The following is a 16,581-nucleotide window of genomic DNA, read 5'->3' on the forward strand; positions in this document are numbered from 1 at the left end:
CTTCCGGTTTAATCTCCCTCCTTTCTTGCATATCCTTTCTCCCCTCTGCCCTCCCCTCTCGCTCTTTGCCGGGGATTAATCTTTTTTCTTTTCTCCGTCGCGACGCGGACGATCGTGACCGAGACGAGACGGAATGACAGCACGGAAACGTGCTCACCTCTCTCTCTCTCTCTCTCTCTCTCTCGCGTTATTATCGTGACGAGGGGGGATAGGTATAAATCGAAACGAATTACGCGTAATAAAATGACGATCGTTAAAAATAATGAAAGGAGGCGCGGATAAAATATGGCGCGGAGAGGGAAAGATCTGTGGAGAGAGAGAGAGGGAGAAGAATCACGGGGAAAAAAATTCGGGCATCGACGAATAGGGTGTGTACGCCGTGAAAGAGAGGAAAGGGAGGAGGAGGGGGAGGTGAAAGAATGGACGATAGGACGCGCGATGGGAACGTAGAGAGGGATCGGACAGGTGGGGGTGTGGGGCATAGCCGCGATATATCGTGGCTGAGCCTTTATTAAAACTGCTTTCGGTATTATTGCTTTCCGGGAACGTCGAGTCTCGAAAATGGCATTTCCGCGAGATAGGCCGTGGTCGTGCGCAGCCCAAAATATATATATATATATATATATGTATATGTATATATATATCATGCCCCTAGTCGCCGCGAGACCTCGTCGTCGTCTCTCCGGGCCACCGTCGCAGCCTGGCCCCCCCGCTATCACCCGCAATAAATATGCTCTTCACTTTGTACAAGTCGCTCGCGTGCTCTTATATTGCTCTCGCCTGGTTATTGCTTGCCGACCGAAAACTGACTCGCCGCCCACTTTCGGCCCCTGCCCCCCTTCTATCCACCGCCACGGATCATCCGCCAAATCTGCATGCAACCGTGTCCCTTCTCCTCCTCCTTTTCCTCCTCTCTCCTCGTCATCTCTCTATTTTTCCACGCACCACCAGCTACGCGAAATCGAATAATCATCCCTTACCCGATGTATTTTTCGCGAACACGTAGGATAATATTTAAAGAGCTCTCCTCCCTTAACTTTTGCACCGACCACTTTGTCCCCCCTCCGTTTCTCGATTCTCTCGAAAAATACTCGGTGCTCTCGCGTTTTTTATTATATTTTCCCGCGTAGGAGCAAGGAGTATCTGTACGTACGGGTGTGCGGGAGGAGGGCGATTCTTAGATAAGCGCGTTGAACGGTCGATTTTCGGTCGATTCGTTCGATCCTTGGTTGGGCGAATCTCCCAACTCGACCCAGATTCGAGAGATTGCCGCTCGTCGAGGATATCTGTTCGCTCATTGCCGGCTCCTTCTCTCTCTCTCTCTCTCTCTTTCTCTTACCCATCCCGGCCCCCACCCAACATCGAGAAACCGCCAGAAATTCTGTCGACGTGGAACTTGTGTGCCACCGAACGAAATCTTTCATATCCGATTATACGTGCGGGTATTTGTCGAGACAAAGTGGTCGCGGTCTTCTCTCTCTCTCTCTCTCTCTCTCTCTCGAGTTGTCTCGGCAAGAGCAAGCCGCGTCGAGACGATGCTTGGGGAGAAACCCTTGGACCGTATGGAAAGCAACGGAACGACGATATTAATAAAGGCGTCATGACAATAATGGATGGTATTGACAACTCCTCTCCTTGCCCCCTCTCTTCTCCCCTTCTCCCTTTCTAAGCAGTTCTAACTCGAGGAATCTTCGTCTCTCTCTCTAGCTTCGATTCTCCTCTCTCGATTCTTCCCTCTCCTTCGATCCCCTCTCCCCCTTTCTATTTAGACCGTGTTAGAAAGCTTGGTAACAGCGACCAAGCGGCGAATAGTTTCCCCTCCCCCCTCCCCCCTCTGGATCGTCTCGAACAATGCAAATTGATGCGGAATCGATACTAAGCCGGTAGGTAAGATAGGTAGGAGTTTCTAATAAGATTCTCTCTCCCTCGCTTCGACGCGCTCCCCCTTACCGGATAACCGACCCGTTTCTCCGTCTGACGAATCATATCCCCCCCTTCCTCCCACCCCTCCCGCTTGTTTCGGTAAGCGATCGAGGCGTTGTCGCGAACATCGCTACATCGACCGTATAGCGTACCGTGTAGGGGCGTACAGGGTATATACGTACAAGGGAAACTCGATGAACCGTAGTTACGGCGGTAAACGACCGTTATCTACGCCCGACACTCCGCGTACGGGTAATTCCTATAAGGGCGGTGAGAGAGAGAGAGAGACAGACAGAGAGAAAGGAAAAAACAACAACACACGCTTTTCCGGATAATAAGCTTTTATTCTTCCGTGACGTTAGGTTTTACTGCATACCGAATAAGAGGGGAGGGATGGAATACGGGGTATTAAAAAAACCTTGGTAGGTTTTCTCTTCGACCCGGTTCTGTTTCTCCCGTTTTCCCTGTTACATCGGTATCGGTGTCAAGTGGAATTCCAGTTTTTCACGTTAAATCGGCCGGAACGGAGAGTGACGGACGTTTAAAAAAACTCGCGGAGACGGGAGAGAGAGAGAGAGAGAGAGAGAGAGAGAGAGGAGGATATCGTCTCGTCCGGAGAGGTATTCGCGAATTGACAGACGTCTCGCTTTCCATTTATAGGAGAATGCAACCGGTACAGATGCACCGTCGTTCCACGCTTTCGCGAGAAACACCTTCCTCTCTCTCTCTCTCTCTCTCTCTGTCGTACTCGGGATTATTTGTAAAACGTACGTATATGAGCGGATATTCGATTTCACGCGGGGAGGATAGGCACGGAATAATTTATAAGCGCATTTCATGGTTGATCACGTCCCGTCCCCGTACGTTCACGATCTGTCGGTTAACTACGTATCGGGCGGCCACCCACTACCATCTAGGCGCGGAGAGAGAGAGAGAGAGAGACAGAGAGAACTGGCCGGGTTCCACGTAGCGTTCTCATTATTCGTAAATTATTTGCCGGCCGTCACGTTGGCCCGAGCGGGGAATTGGAATTGGTTGCCTCGCGACCGTATAGGGTGCCGGATCGTAATAATATAGGAGATGTTCGTGTCGTTGGCGAGACGCACGCGTATTCGAACAAACAGTTGAACAGTCGTCTTTCCTTCTCGAGAAAGAAATCGTGGTTAATAGGGGTCGACTCGAAACCACTCGAAACAGGGGATTTCCTCTTCTTCATCTTATCGACTCCTCGCGCGTTTATTTCGTCAACACGTATATATATCTGAATTATCGAGCCAATGGAGCGTCCCCAAGCTTCGTATCTTGTTGCCTTCCTTCTGAAACACTCGGAAAAATTGCAGTTTGCTCGAAGGATCTTCGACACAGATTTCGACATCCCCCTCCTCCAACAGAGGAAGAAAAAGTTTCTTCGGAAACTGTCGTCGCGCCCCACGGAACAGGACAAGTTCTCTTATCGTTCGCGAATCCACGTTACGTTGTCCTCTCCTCTCCTCGCGAGTTGTTTATTCGCGGACTCGAAATAACATCGAACGTTCTCACCGTCCGACGAGACAGGGGAGGGGAGAGGGAGAGGAAGGAGGAGAGCGACGATTCGATTCCGGCGAGGGGCAGCGCGTGCATTAAAAATAACAACGCGTCACCGGAGAAGTTGGCCGGGATTAATGGGATTAAATCAACCCCTCTTTTTTTCCACCGTCCCTCCCGTCCCCATTGTGCTCCACGTACGCGGCGGAGGGCAATCAATTCGCGACTTTTGCTCGGCCGCGCACGGCCCTCCCCCCCAATAATAAAGATAACGAACCGATAGGGGAATAATAAAGATAATGAAGGGTATACGAGCGTACGTATATAGAAAGTCCATACGTACGAGGGAATAGATCGCGCAACAGTGGACACTGTTTGAGCGCAGCAGAATTAATGACCTGCTACGCGTGTGTATATATATATATATATATACACACGTATATATAGAGACAAAGCAGGTTCGGTAGTTGGGATCGACGACAGAGCCGGAGCCTGGCTAATTACCTGGCGCACTCTCTCCACGGGGAAAGAGATTGCTTGGCCGACAGTGGCCGTACAACCGGACGACGACCGGTGTTCTGTTGCCCGTCTCTGCCCGCTAGTGGTGTGCGCGGCTGTTTAATACTCGGTGTGCACGCGTCACAGCCGCACACGTACGCGTGTACATGTGTATATGGCCGGCAATAATCGACGGGTGTTATATTTCAGTCGGTTGAATTGGATTCAACGAGTCGCACGCATCGTACCGAATTTGCAACCTACACTCTCGTCCCTTCCCCCTCTCTTTCTCTCTCTCTCTCTATTCTCCTTCGCTATCCAGTGTCGCGCTACCTCGTGTAATTATACTCGACATCCGTGGGAGTCGTGCGAAGTTAGCCACGTACGTACGCGCGTATAGCGGAACACGGGCGCAGAATCGAGCGTTAGCAGCTCGTAGGACGCGAACGTTTCAGCTGGCTAGGCTTATTTCGCGGTCGCCCCAACAGTCCCAACCGGACGATGATGAATAGGTTAATTAAGCGTTTCTCTGGTTGCCGTGCTGGTCACCGGATATACAGACGTATCGCGTCCAAGAGTTCGTTAAATTTTATTCCCCCTCCTCTCGTCGCGAACGACGCTGTCTAATTGTACGCGTTCCCCGCCTTCGAATCGGCAGGAAATCGAATCAGCGTCGATTCAACGCTGCGAAAAGTGCGTTCTCAATTCTATCCTGCTTGTTCTTCGAGATTTCAAACCTCGAATTTTCACAGACTTTACAGGCATTATCGCCTGTGAGAAGAAAATCGGAATAAAGATAGAAAAAGAAAAAAAAGAAGAAGAGAAGTTAAAGCCGCGTAACGAGCTGTTAAAAAAGACCGCGGAATATCGTAATAAGCTTCCAGCTTTTGTCACGCGCTTTTACTAATAACAGGCAGCAGAAAGTAGCATGTGTCGAGCGACGAAAGTTTTATAACGGGCAAGTTACGCAAGATCAAAGGAAGAAAGAGAGAGAGAGAAAGAGAGATGCGCTCATCAAACAAATACCCTTCGAATTAATTAAAGCTACGGTATTCGGTATTCAAATTGGTCCGCGTACACGATTTTCTTCCGGAAAAAAAGAAAACAACCGATGTCGCGGTTTCGATATGATAAATTCGAGCACCGTCACCGCTCGAAATATCCGTTCGAAAGAACATATATCCGATCTTCACGAGATTCAATGGCCGAGGAGCAACGAGAGGAGCGGAAGAGGAGAGGCGGAAGTGTTTGGTCGGGGAATCGGTCGGCTTAAGTAGCGCCTAGTTATCGCAGCTCAAAGGGAATATCGGAGGGGACGAATTTCAGCTAGCTTAGAGGGACTGTTTAAAGGGGTTGGCGGGAGATTCGAAACCGGTCGAGTTCAAAGAGAAATTTGACCGACGCCGCTATTATTGCGGGCATAATGCCTCTCGGTTTCAACCCTGCGGAGGTTGAAATTAAGACGCTCGGAGCAACCATAATCGCCACGTCTCGGGATCCCGGGTCACGTAGAGAAATCCGGGTAGCTAATTAGCCTTCACCCTGTTCCAGGATTCGCCCTGGTCAATCAACGGCGGAGATTCGGTCTTGATTCGATCCTCGGAGCCTCGTTAGCACAGTCCTTCCCTTTCTCCCTTTCCGCGCCTCGCCTTCCACTTTGTGCCAAGCCAAGTGTACATATCTGCGCATGTATATGTATACACACGCGTGTTCGTGTTCCGTTTCACGTCATTTAATCGCGCTACTCGCGAGAATATCTCGCAAGAGTGGAATTCTTTTTACCTCGAGAGAGGTACGGTCCTTCGAATGTGCCGTAATTGCGAGCTCGCACGGATATGGGAAGAGGGGGGAAAGGAAGGAAGCGGAAGGGCACACAGGCGCGTAGACAGTGGCCGTTTTTAAAACGCGTCCCCTTCTTTTCGAGTATTAAGACAATCGCGTCCTCCCACGTTAATTCTCTTGCTGCCGTGAATTTTTTTCCACTCATCCACCCGACGAACTTTTGAAAATTACTTATTTGGGAAGGGAAGGAAGAAAGAAAAAGAAAAGCGATCGGTGAGAGAGAGAAAGAGAGAGGAGGGGGAGAAGATATCTAGGGCATCGCGCGAATTCCTTTCTCCCCGAGTCTGATCCGTGATGAGATTCGAGAGAGCGAGCGTATTTTCGGCGAGCAGGTGCGAGCGTTGGCTGGCGACCGCGTGGCATCGTTCCGCGACGCTTAACGGGTAATCCATTAGCCGAATTAATATCTGAGGCAAATTGCGTTTGTCGCGGTAGGCATTCGGATAACGCGAGCAGCAGGAGGAGGAGGAGGAGGAGGAGGAGGAGGAGGAGGAGGGGAGGGGAGGGGCCCGTTGTCAGCGCGCTATTACTAATTCAGAAGGCGGTGGCAGCGGCGCAACGTTATACGGTAGACGACGCATTCTGCATAGCGTATTCAACGGTACAATGGGCCGTGGATGCGAGTTTTGAAATATGAATATGAATACGAGAGCGCGAGTGCACGCCTCGTCGAATCGCGCCAACGAAGACAGCAGGGGGGTTGCTGCCGATCGATGTCGTCGTCCCTTTCTCTTCTTCTCGTCGTCCGTGTTACCTCGGTCATCCTCTTTTCTACTCTCTCTCTCTCTCTCTCTCTCTCTCCTCTCTTTTCTCCCCGTTTTGCGGAGAACACACGTTACGAGACGCGACTCGACCTGATTTATGCGTTTTTGTTGAAAGCGATAGGCGAAGGGAGAGACTCGCGATTCCGATGCTTTCAAGTTTTTCCCCGTGTTTTCTGTTCCGTGATGGAAACGGTGTTACGATCGGCGGTACGTAACGGGCTTCGCATCGGTCCCTTGCCTATCGATTTCTTTCCTTTCTTTCTTCTCTTTCCTCTCTTTCCCCGCTTCCTTTCACCCAACGGCGGCCAATGATTTTCGTATAAACGGATCTCCTCTCTCCCGAGAAAATTCCAATGACGCACGTTCCATTGGTTTTTTTTTCGTTCATTGAATGTAATTTTACGGGGTGTGGATCGAGCCCGTGGCTCCGGAGGCTCGTATCGGTAAAAGGGCCGGCTATTTCCGATAATATGGATCGTCCTACTTTCGCCATTAAATCTAATAAAAAAATCCCCCTCGCGGGGCGGAAGCAAGGTAAATTTCATGGAAGCTCCATTATGTTCGACCTACCATTTTTCAAAAAAGCCTCAACATAATATCCCTCCCGATTATTCCCCCCTCCCAACCAGGAGGACGGATAGGGGGAGGACGGGTTAAACAGTTCACCAGACCTCGTCCACCAGAGCGAGCGATAGCGTTTCGATTCGAGGCGTTTGCCAAAACGCTTCGACCGCTGGAAAATCGTTTGACGCGGAAAAATTCACTGGCTCCGCATTGCCTCTCCCTCCTCCTCTTTCGGAAACCGACTCTCGGTTAATTTGACGCGCGCACATCGGCGGCGATTCGCGAACGCCCCTGACGGCACATTTGGCCCCGAGCAGCGGCATCCCATCGTAACGGTATCCCATCTCGCGCACATCCCCCCTCCCCTCCCATCGCCGCCTTTCTTGGACGAGCCGAGGAGGAGAGTGGCGGTGGCGGCCGCCCTGGGCAAGATGCTATTGCCGCCGGCAATAACCGGTAACGTATTACCACTTCTGCTCGGTTGAGCGCATTTAGATCGCCTATTTGGCAACGCGGCCGAATAACTTTGCCTCGCAACGAATGTGCAGGCATCGACGAATCAAGCGCGAATATCCGCGCCAACGGCGGCGAGTTACGAGGGGAGGGGAGGGGAGAGGCGGCACACACCGCGCGGTGGTGGACCGGCTTGACCAGGCCTGCGCGATAAAACTCGGCCCGTTCGCGCGTGAATTATTCCCCGGCCGCGGAGCCTGCGACCCGCGACCGCCGACCGCAATTACGAATTACACGTGCGCGGTTTGTTTCCATGGTCGGGGACGGTATTCGGCCGAGAATGTTTTGGGTCGATCGAGAGCGAGAGCGGTTTCCTTTCTTCTGGGCCCCCTCCGCATGCCCGCCAATTATCCACCTCGATAACTTCCCCTCGGAATAATAATCCCCGGAAATACCCGACCACCGCGGCTACCAAACTTTCCTCTCCTTCGTACGGATAAGCGGTAAATAAATCAAACTCTCCATCCGAAATATATATATATATATATTCCTGTAACTCTCTAATTCCTCCTCTTCTTTCGTCCGAGGAGCAAAGTTTCTTATCCTTCTCCCTCCCCTGCAAACGTATCTCCCGAAACTTAAATAAATCCGCCACGCGTTTGATGAAAGCAGTGCGATGGTTGGTTCCAGGGGAAGAAGGAAAAGGAATCGTTCGATTTCCTATCTATATATATATATATATAGGATCTAATACGGCCAGCGATATGGCGGACGGCGATAAGCGAACAGCGAAATTTCCTCCTAGGTTCGACCAGCTTCGTCCAATCGCATTATATTCCCATTTTCCGCGTAACGCGGTGGGCGGCTGTGGTCGAGTCCCCCCTCTCGAGGGACGGAAAAATCCCATTTCAATATTTCACGGCTTACGCCCTATCGCTCGTCGCCGTGGCGCGGCGTGTCGTTAATACAGGGGAGGGAGACTACGATTCTCGTGGGGTTTCGTGGCGGCAGCGGAGCGACGTGTGGACGCCTTTGCCTATCCGTTGCCTATCCGTCGGATAATGGGGGAAGGGAGGGGAGAGGAAACCGCAGATGCAAGCGGACCGTAGGCCTACTACTACTGGATTACCAAACTGGTCGTGCCTCACCGCATGCCAAAAGTCCGTGTACCCGATATCGTTCGGCCCAATTACCCCGATGCCTCGCCCCATAATGGACCTATTACGAAGTTGCCTTGTCACCTCCGTAATGCGATTAATATTATTAACGGCCATCCGACCGATCTACCACCGTTCTACATTGCGTTCTCCATTTTCTTTTCTCTCTCTATCTCTTTTTACAATTAGTCTACTACTAGAACGTATAGGATTACCGATGGAAACAATAACAGCTTTATTATATGGTCATTCAACCATCCTTATTACCCTCCGTTTTACATTCTCCATTTTGTTTTCTCTCTCTATCTCTATCTCTCTTTTCAATTGGTCCACTAGATCTAACGTAAAGGATTATCGATGGAAACAATAACAGCTTTATTATTATCTCTTTTCAATTAGTCTACTAGATCTAACGTAAACGAAGGATTATCGATGGAAACAATAACAGTTTTATTATTATACTCGAGAGTCGCAGAAAGTCAATCTCGTTATTCGCCGCGCTTATGCGAGAGCGGACAGATCGTGTTTCGAAGGCGAGGTGTTGCGAGGAAATTAGAACGTCTTCGGAGCGGAAATATAGAAAGAGAGAGGACAAAGTGCGAGAATTTAACACGACGAGCTTTGTTACAACGAAATAATCGTAGAAACGTAAGTACGTAAGTATTAACAGGAGGACGGTATTCCCTCCCAATGCGCGAACTCGAATTATCCGTGTTCGAGGTATTCGACGTATTCGTGGCATCCCCACATATATCGAGGGGGAACCGTCGCAGGACCGTCGTTCCAAACCCGAGAGATCTGCGTAACTCGTGATAAAGGGAACCGCCGATTTTTCACGCGCCGGCTGCTCGAGATGTCATCGCCCCCTCCTCCCCTCCGCTTCTGTATTCCGGCCAACGGTGGCCAATGACTCGAAACTTGCCCGATACTCGCCTGAAAGGGACAAAGGGGCAAAAATCGGGGGGAGGAGACAAGAAGAAGGTGGGTTGGGACGCGGCACGTACGCGGTACGTGGATCGGATACGTTAGCCGCGTACGATCGAAGAATCGCGTTCCACGCGCATGGGAAGGGGGATGAGGAATAGGCAGGGTTGTAAGGGGCACGTTACGGAACGTTACTCGAACTCGTGTTCGATTCCGGACTGGAAACGGCCGATGTAAAATCTCGTCGACGCCGATATCTCTTCATCCCCTGTTTCTCCCCTACAATTGCAATCTAAGAATCTGAGAAGTACCATACGCTGGGGGAGTCGAGAAAAGTAGCAATATCGTCGTTTCGAAACAGTGAGTTGTTTCGAAAGAACTCGTCGTCCTCTCAGTTAGAAACCCTCGACTCGCGTCAACCGAGCGCGCTTATATCTCGCTCGGTGGAGGACACGCAACGAATGACGCATCGCGAATATTCGAAGCTCGGCATTATCCAGACACGACAGCCTCATTTGCGCCGAGTGGCTCCGAGTGTTGCGCCACTCGATCTTGGGGATCGGTATGCGTGGACGCTAATGGGGCGAAGGATCTCACGGTCCCTGACACGTACTCATTGGTGGAAGTAGGGAGAGGGACAGAGAAAGAGGGAAGGGAGGACGTTAAAGGGATAAATAGACGCAGTTTCCATCCCCTCCGCGTCGATGTCAGTTATACGGATGGACACGTGGCAAATGCGATGGAAAGGGAAACATTTACATAATTGTTAATTACGCTTGAAATTTCGAGGGAGGGCGTGATGATTTCGATTCGAATTTCACCGGCAGATTTACTTTTTTTCCTCCCCCCTCTCCAATTTACCGCGTGACGTTTACAACTGTCCGTCGAGTTCAGCCCAACAACTCTCTCTCTCTCTCTCTCTCTCTCTCCGTCGGATAATTCTCTCGTTGCGTGCGAATTTTCCCGATAGAATCATAGAATCTCTCTCTCTCTCTTTTCTTCATCGTTCGATACGATAGAAAACGCGGGGAACGATCTCGAAAACATTTTCCTCGCCAACTCTTTCGTCACCGACCACGAGAGAATATTTCTCGGCGTAACGAATTTCGTGGAAATTCGATGGGCGGCCGTGTATACGGTTCGATTGCTCCATCGATCCATCGAGTTCGGATTCCGCTACACTCGGCCCCCTCGAATCGTCGCGTCCAATTCGCGAATTCCAAACGTTCGTTTAAATTAAGCTCGAAGAAGGAGAGGCTCCCGTTCGCGTTATTATTGTCTCACGGCGATGGAATGCACGATCCGTCACGGTCTACTTTTCCGCGTCCGCGTCGTGGAACGCGATGCGCACACGCGATACTCGGATGTTGCTCGCGTTGCACGTGGAGATACGGAAAGGAGAGCGAGCGCAACTGGTTAACGAGCGAGGCGAGGGTAAGGTGAGTCGGCGTAATCGAATAGTAGCGGATTGAAATGACATCCGCCGCTTACGGGTAACTCGACGAGGCCCGAGGCGTGCACGACGCGTAACGTGGCGGCTCGGCCGGACTATCTGGAGCGTGTATAGAGGACAGAGCGATAGACGTTACACGTGCGCCATTATCGGGCCACGTCGCGCCTAAGAAATGGCTGCGGCGGAAGGAGGGAGGTATCGAATTTTCTAAGCGCGTTTCTCCACCAGAAACAGGATATCGTTCGTCTAACTTTATGACGAATCCCCCTCTCTCTCTCTCTCTCTCTCGCTAGGTCGATAGAATTTCAGTGAAATCCGAACGACGGTACCCTTCTCCCCGCCCGTTTCCCGAAATCCACGAGAATGAAACAATTTCAATTTTCCACGCTGCTCGTGTTCGCCCACGGAACTCGTGTTCCCAAAGCCAGCTCCAGATCGCCATCTATATTATCCGTGTTAATCGTACCGTGCAAAGCTACGAAGATTCTCCTCGACGAGGAGGGAGCAAGTCAATCGAAGAAAATCGTCTGCGTTCCTCGCCTATAAAATCCTGTTTTTGTTACGCGTTCCTTTATTTTTGTGGTGGCCCATTGGAACTCGTTGGACGACCGAGAGAAGTTGGAATATAGGGTGTGGTTATCGAATGCAGGAATGGATGGAATTTTTCACGAGCTGAAACGAGCGTCAGCTGCTGTTGTTGGTTTACATTCTTTTTTTTCTTTAGCGCGAAACGAGTATTTTATCCGCGTCATTGTTTCACGGGGGGAAACGTTAGAGAGCACGGAAGATATGACTTTTTACGACAGGGACGGAAAGGTGGAGACACAACGACAGATGGTGCTCAACAAGTCCATCCCCATCTCTTGTCACCGTTTCTCACCCCCTCCCCGTTCTCCTTGCACGTTCACCCCAGCCCTTACAAGTCCATCCTTTCCTTCGTCCCTCGTCCCTCGTTTCGCTTCGGGAATACGTAAGTAATAACACGCCGTGTTTGTTCAGTGGAATTTGTTACGTTTATTACGCAATATTTCTCGCTTTCCAAATAAATTGTTTAATTAGAGAGCGACCGCACACACGCGTAGGGGAGTGCTTGAACATTTCCCTCTTCCCTTTTTTTCCTTTCCTTTTCGCACGGCGAAACGAGGGAATAATTTTCCTTTCTCTCCTTCTTTTTACGGTATTATTCGTTTAAACTCCCTTCCTCGAGAAGAGCAGGAAGCCTGCTGTTAATTTGCCAGCGTTGTCTTAGAAATTTAATGAAACGAGAACTGGGGTCTGTTGACCGCGGCGCGTGGCTCAGAGGGGGAATTGTCTTCGAGAGGTTTTTCGTTCGAACCACCCCCCATTCTCCGCCTTCCTCCTCCAACTTTTGCGCCCGTCGTATTAGTAGTCGCTTTTGGCCCGGTACACCGGGAAGAATGGAGCTGTGTACAAGGCGAGAAGAAAGCCGGTTCTTCCTCCCCCATCCATTAACAGACGGTTTTCCTTTGGCGGACACATTTTGCATCCAACTTTGTTACGCTCGGCCGAACGACAAAGACATACACGAAGACAACCAGTCTTCTCGCGGATGGCCGAAACTTTGCCGCTCGTAGATAGGACAAAGGAAGGCAGGAGGAAGGGGTAGAGCTGGGGAGGGAGGAGGGAATGGTTTAATCGGCCACCTTCTCTCGCGAGAACCCAACCCAACCCTGCCCTATCACCCTTTGCTCCGGTTATCCGCCGTCGGCCGGCGAACAATACCTCCGCCTCGATGGAAACCGAGCCATCCCCTCTTCTTACTTTCGCCCCTTTCTCTTCCTCTTTCTCCGCGTGCACACGGCCTCGAATACTCGGATACTCGAGAGGAGGGAGACACACGGCGGTCGATGCGCGGCGGCGAACGCGCCAAGGCCCACAGTTTCCCCTTTCGAGTACCACTTGCCCGGTCGACGAGTTTTCGGAACGACGGACCGGCTGTTGTGAAGCCAGCAACGTGAAGCGGCCGACTGAGAACGGAGCGTAGAATTGCCTTGTAGAATTTTCCGATTACCGGCCGAAGAATCGCTTTTACAGTTATCGCGTGTTGGAGAAAGTGGTCGTGCAGGGAGGGATGGATGGATGGATGGATCCTCTCTCGTTATATAATTGGAAAACTTTTCGAACAAACGCGATCGGTTTTGGGGGGGGAGGAGGAGCAGTTTTTCTTTCCTTTCTTTCTTTCTTTCTTTCTTTCTTTTTTCGTATTTCGAAACGAAATTGCGGAACACGATCGGCCGCTGAAACCGAATCGCTAATCGACGGACGCAATATCGTCGAAATAGCGAACATTGGCGGATGTTCGTGGCGGCTGGATACAGGAAATAAATTTTCGCTCGTTCAATTAATTAAATTTCGCCGGGAAATTAATTAACCTTTTCGCCGGTAATGAAGCCGGTTTTGCTGGCCACAGGATACAGTCCTTTGATAACTCGATGAATTTTCGAAGGTATCGTGGATGGATTAGCCCTTCTCTTCAGCCGGATCTTTCCGACTCGTCGTTTAGAAAAAGTACATTACCCCACCTCGTTAAGATTTAATCTTTATTAACGACCTCGATATTTCGACGATTTTTCAACAGGATTTGACAAACCGTCGAAGGGCCGAAGCGCCCGCCTCCTCCTTCCGATCCGTGGAAATCGAAATCTCCTGGCCTCATCGATTTCCGCTTTTGCCCCGCATTGCTTAATAATCGGTCGTGCAAGAGTGGAAATATTTAATCCATGTGTTGTGTTCCCCGGCCGCACAAAGTCGTGGATCGATAAGTGGCGCGTAGCCTCCCTTTTATCGGTTCGAAATTCGAGGAAAAAAAGGGGGAAAGAAAAGAAAAGAGAAGGGAAGAGAAGAGAAGGGGAAAAAGGAGAGAAAGAAAAGGGGAGGGGAGGAAAAAAATCCATCCAGTCATAGGCGAAAATAGGTCTCCGCAAATAACCCCTTTGATTCGCACTTTATTGTTCGCGTCCCACTTCTTACCATTGTTCTTGGTCGGCCTCCTTCGCTATTCGGTTACTCGGCCGGCGGCCGACGAGGAATCGGATGAATCGCGGCGCCGCCGGCCTTTTCAATAATTCCCGCCGAATTAATAATAATAAACGAAACTGCTCGTGATCGAAAAGTAATGTGTTATATATATATATCCTCTAATTGGGCAAAATTTAGTTGGCTGTCAATTGGCCAGATTTTACCGTTCGTCCAATCTCACGTATCGCGTCGATCGGATCCGCCCGGGCTCCGTGCCAATAAATTATTACTTAATTATCGCCCAATTAACCGATATTATCCACGTTGATTCTCCCTAACAAATTCGTCGTTATTGTTGTTGTTCGACGATAGAGCGGTATCGCGCGTTTCAACGAGTCGATCGAATTATTAACTCGCCGAAAAGAAGACCTGTTGTTGCCCCGTTGTCGTTCCGTCATTTTCGAAACACGCGAAAGTTAATTGCATGATCCGCTCTTCCGTGGTTGATATATCGCGCGATCTCGAGGATCAGGAGTTTCGTTTTTTGAAAATTTTTTTCGTGTCATCGAGCCTCTTTGGAAATAGCGAAGACCACTATAAGACTCCCTGACGATAATACCACGTCGATATCTCGCCCCACGTGGATTTGAGATCTACGATTGAAGACAGGAGGAGGGGAAAGTAAAAAGATACGCGTACACGTATCTTTATATTTGGAGCGTCCATTTTTCGAAAAGGGGTTGAATCGAGTTTGGGATCGTCTCGATTCGGATGCGGCGGCGCTGTTGCGGCGCCGTGCCTCGTAGATTTCACCGCGCCGTGTTGAACCTACTCTCGATACCAGTTGTTAACAACATTCGGCCTGTAGTTACAACGGCGTCCGAGCGTGTACACAACAGGGGACGCCGAGGCCAGCCGACGAACGCACGGTCGTGTGCTCGTTCCGGGAACAGCGTGCTCGAATAATGGCGTTGAATTTTCCGCGCCGCTCCGCGGAGCCCGCGGCACGGATATCGGAAAAATCTCGGCAACGCGGTAACGCGCCAGTTTTCGATAGCGAACGAGTTACGTGGAACGAGCCGTTTCGCGACAACGCGTCGAAAATGCGCGTGTCGATCGATAATCACTATCGTTGATACCTGTTATCGACCAATTTTTATTTTTCCCTCCCTTCCCTCCATACCCCTTTCCCGTCCATACCAATTCGCCGATTAAAACGCGGATACCTATATAATGGCATCAATCGGGGAAGAGATATATATGGAGAGAGAGAGAGAGAGAGAGAGAGAGAGGGGGATTTCCCGAAAGCCTCGATCCGATCGTTCGCTCAAAGACGGGTATTTATCTGGAAGGCCGCGATCGAAATAATATTTACGAGGTTGTCCGCGTTATATCAAACGCGTTATAGAATTTTATTCAGAAATCACGGTTTTTCTATTGTTCGGTGAAATTCGCTTCGTCAAATTGTATTTCGACGCGCTTGGATTCCCCGTATTTCTCTCTGTCTCTTGTTTTTTTTTTTTTTTTTTTTTTTTTTTTNTCTCCTATCCCGACGCGACGGCATATCCGAATGTCGTTCCGTGTGTACGCGTCCCCCGCCTACCATTTTCCACGGATCACCACCCCCGTGATTCGTCGATCATCGAAAAATTGTTTCTAATTCGAGCAATTCGCGTTTCGTTACCCGCGTTCTGTCCGACGAAAATTCGTTAATTCCTCCGGAAGCGGAAACGATCCCCTCTCGAAACACGATCCCACGATTCGAGGGGTACCGATTCCTTCGAGCCGAATGGAATCCAAAACCGTTACCAATTTCCCGCGTTTACGATATTTCGCGCGGCCGATCCGAGCCCGAAAATCTGAGAAGAACGTGTGCGGAACGAAGAAGAGGTAACAGGTAGGATTTTACGGTCGTCAAGCCCGTCAGATCCATCGAGAAAGCCCGTTTCTCTTCTTCTTTTTCCTCCCTCCCACTATTATTTTCCCCCCCCTCTGATAGTTCGAGCGTAACCTAGATATTCCAACGCGTGCAAACACCTCCCTCCTCCCCGCATCAGAATTAATTTCCTTCGAATGAAATCGCGATGACGTTCAATTTCCAACGACGGAGAGATTCGTTCTTGACTCGTCTCGCGCCATCATATCGATATTATCGCCGTGAACCGGAAACAAAGTTGCGTGGCGTGTAAAAGTAGCGAGGGAGGGGAGGTGACTCGTGTCAATCTTTCCTTCCTCTAAGTGGAAACGCGTGTTCTTTCTTTCTTTTTTTTTTTTTTTTCTTCCCTGGCGGTTTTCCCTTTCGAGGAGAAAGGAGGAAGAAAGAAGGAATCGAAAGAAACGGATGATTCGTACGGGCGGCTACGTACAATTTTAATAACCAAGAGCGAGAGACAAAAGTGTGTATGTATGTATACGTGTGTGTCTCTGTGTGTACGTGTGTGTTTTTTTTTCCCTTCCCTTTCGTTAAGTTTTTTAATCTAAATCCGAGAACTGGCCGGGG

This window comes from Apis laboriosa, unplaced genomic scaffold (assembly GCF_014066325.1).
Source record: "Apis laboriosa isolate Shangri-la unplaced genomic scaffold, ASM1406632v1 scaffold9_cov152, whole genome shotgun sequence".
Lineage (NCBI taxonomy): Eukaryota > Metazoa > Arthropoda > Insecta > Hymenoptera > Apidae > Apis > Apis laboriosa.